At 45.0% G+C, this 3,131-nt stretch overlaps 1 long non-coding RNA gene across 1 annotated transcript; it reads left to right on the top strand.

Moving 5' to 3' along the window:
• Window positions 1-276: 276 nt before the first annotated feature.
• On the top strand, window positions 277-2,926 carry LOC147584785 (uncharacterized). Its single transcript, XR_015253421.1, has 2 exons — window positions 277-382; window positions 1,382-2,926. It is a non-coding gene; the product is annotated as an uncharacterized LOC147584785 (long non-coding RNA).
• Window positions 2,927-3,131: the final 205 nt, after the last annotated feature.

Genomic DNA, 3,131 nt, shown 5'->3' with positions numbered 1-3,131 from the left:
TGAAAGACAATTTAAAAACTTGCTGTAGGGCTTATCATGTTGTTTTCTACTCCGTAGAATAATTTTTAAAAGATAGTCTATCGATCTGTTGTACATTTACAGATCCCTATGGTTCAGCTAGGGCTATAATTGGAAAATTATATGAACTGGTACCAAATTTATCGCTTCTCTCTGTTATCTGGGACTTGGAGTTAATCTCAGCATCGGGATAGCCTCATTTGCTTCAATATTCTGGAATCTGTTGTATCATTTTCCGTTTCTCTAGCAACCGACATTTCTAGGCTCAGCCTGCCTCTGCCACTGAGGGGATAGTCCCAGGAAAGGGCTCCTTTTCTGCATTAAAACTGGAAACAAACTGCAGTTGGCAAGAATACCGGGGCAGGTGGGCACTGGTTCCCTTTACTTCATTTTCACCCCAAGGGAAAACGGGAAAATTCATGAGACAAGTTATGTTATTTATTTGCTTAAGAACTTCCCTTCTGCCATTCCCTCCATATGGTTTATGTTTTCCTTCTGAATTGGTGCTTTCACAGTACAAAACTGCCTTTGTTGAGAGGCAGTAACAGGTGTGTTGTGAGAGGGAGCGCGTGAGAGAGAATGGGAGAAAACGTGCATCTGTGTGAGTGCGAGGAGGGCGGAGTGTGAGCGTGTGCGTGTGTGTGTGTGTGTGTGTGTGTGTGTGTGTGTGTGCAGGTGTCCGTGTCATCTAAGGCATGAGACCCAGTGTGCTCGGTGGTTTTCTCAGGAGAGTATGTTCACGTAACATTTAGGAACTCTTGGCTGAGAAATCTATAGACCATCTGTGAACACATCCCTTCCAGAGAGAAGTTGCAAAACCAGCTCTGATTCCTAACGTAGACACAGCAAATGCCATTTCAGTTCTGAGGAAGTTCCAGGTCCATAGATGCCACTAGCTCAGCAATACTCACCTTGTGTTGCCTTTCCTTCTAGTGTATTAGACAAAGCGTGGACTTCAGGACAACTAGATGGGATTCAAATTCCAGCCTGATATTCCTCAGTGTGTAGATGTTGGGTAATTTACTACACTTCCCCACATCCCAATCCCCTTACCCATAATTGCTGGATATCAGTCCCCCAACTCCCAATGTTACTGACAGAATTCATAGAGCAGCCTCGCTCAGTGCCCAGTACGTAGTAGGTACCCAGTAAACGTTGGTTCCTGTCCTATAAATGCAATTCTCAGACCAGATCAAGAAGAGATAGGAAAAATTCTTACCATGTGTTCAGGTAAGTAATTGACAAGGTTCAAATTGCTTTCTAATTTGCCAATGGAGGTTTTGACCTCTTTTCCTTTGGCATGATGAAGTTGCTTGAGACAGTGCAGCTGCATATGTTGGCTTTAAGTTCATCTCTTCCATAGAAAACTGAAACGACTCTGCACTGCTTCTAAGACACAAATACACCCCCTGTGCCCTGCTGTCAGCACACCCGACATCCAAGCTGTTCTCATGGGGATGGTGTTGGAGCTGTGTCCAGCCTCCCAGGACATCTGGACTGATTCCCATCGTGGACAGTGGCACAAGGGATGGACTGCTATCCAGGATACACTCCATGACAGGGAGACCACACGTTACGGAAACATCTTTTGGGGAGATGTTTCATCACCCTCTCAAACTGGGACCTTTAGTTTCATCAGGTTCATGGAGAAAGGAACTCAGACTCTGGTTGAAAAGGAGGACTTGCTTTCTACTTTTCAACAGACATCACAGTATTATGGAAAGGTAATGTGCTTAGGAGTCAGAGGGAAGTTCAAAGTGCAAACGTGGGACAAAACAAAACACCAAAATAACTCCCGAGTTTCTGCTTCCGGTTTTCTAGATGGTAATACCCCAAAACATTAAGTCACCATTCCTGAATCCATCAGGAAATCACCTCACGCCATGTCTGGCACAAAGTAAATCATCAATGAACATCAGCGTCCTTCATAAAGCCCTCAAGCGCACATGATAGAGATCCATTCCAGACGCATATTTAAGCAATTTGCTACTTGGCCTGTTGGCAGCTATTAGGTCCAAAAGAGAAACCACTCTGTGCTGACAATTAGGGGAACAAAGACTTTGAGGTAGAATCTCCCTGTTCCAAAAAATACTAATTATCAGCCACCACTTCCTAATTTTGAAAACAGATCGGCAGGCCAGATGGGTTTCTTAGATGTATCTTTATGGGTTGGCATGGTGGATACTGTGGATACACTCCCTTCGCACACAGTCTAACCCCCTCACACATGCTTTCCTCTAATTCAGTTTGCAAGGCTAACCACCACATTTCCCAGATCCCTTAAAGTTGGCATTTTATGCATGATATAAATTGCAATAATCAGATGCATCATATGAGACTTAAAGTCAAGTTACATGGCATCTCACATTGGGTTCCCTGAAAACACATTCTTAGGCAAAGATTTGCATACAGTAGATTTATCAGGGAGTGTTTCAAGTACAACAAGTACAACACCTGGAAGGAAAAGAAGGAAGCGAAGGAAGCAGGATGACAGAGTTGGAAAAAGTTGAACTGCAATGTCGTTGCAAAAGAGACTTCAACCAACACCACAGGGTGCTCTGTGCTGGGAAGGCTATTCAGAGGTGTCCCCAGTGGAGGCAGATGGGACCAGTATATTATATCGTGCATCTATGGGTCACTGTATGCGGGCTGCACCCCGGGACAAGCCATACCTTGGACAAAGATGGGCAGAACCACCAGCAGTCAACTCTCCTGGAAGCTGGGAGAATGAGTGCCTGGATCTTGAAGGTGCAATGTAGATAGCCTGCCAAAGATCCCCAAGGCCCACTGTGGAGCACCCCCTCCGCTGCTCAGACCCACTTGCTTATCCCATATTTACCCCATCAGCATCTCCAGGATTCTAGTGGGCCTCATTTCCTGAGCAAATTTATAAAAGGGGTTGATCACACGAACTATGGTCCCTCTTGATGTGGTTCATTTTAAGGCCATAACAGATGCAGTCTCCCTTCTCTACTGCTCCCTCTAGATTCCTTTCACTCTTAGCTACTACCTCTTCTAGTCTAGGTGATTCACTGGCTGGCTGACCAAAGCCTCATCCCAGAAAGTCTGAATCCTTGGTCAGCGTACTTTTTTCAGGCTAGAGCTATCACACT

Source organism: Puma concolor, chromosome A1 (genome assembly GCF_028749965.1).
Source record: "Puma concolor isolate L17-30 chromosome A1, mPumCon1.1.hap2, whole genome shotgun sequence".
Taxonomy (NCBI): domain Eukaryota; kingdom Metazoa; phylum Chordata; class Mammalia; order Carnivora; family Felidae; genus Puma; species Puma concolor.
This window is presented reverse-complemented; position numbering and strand designations above follow the sequence as displayed.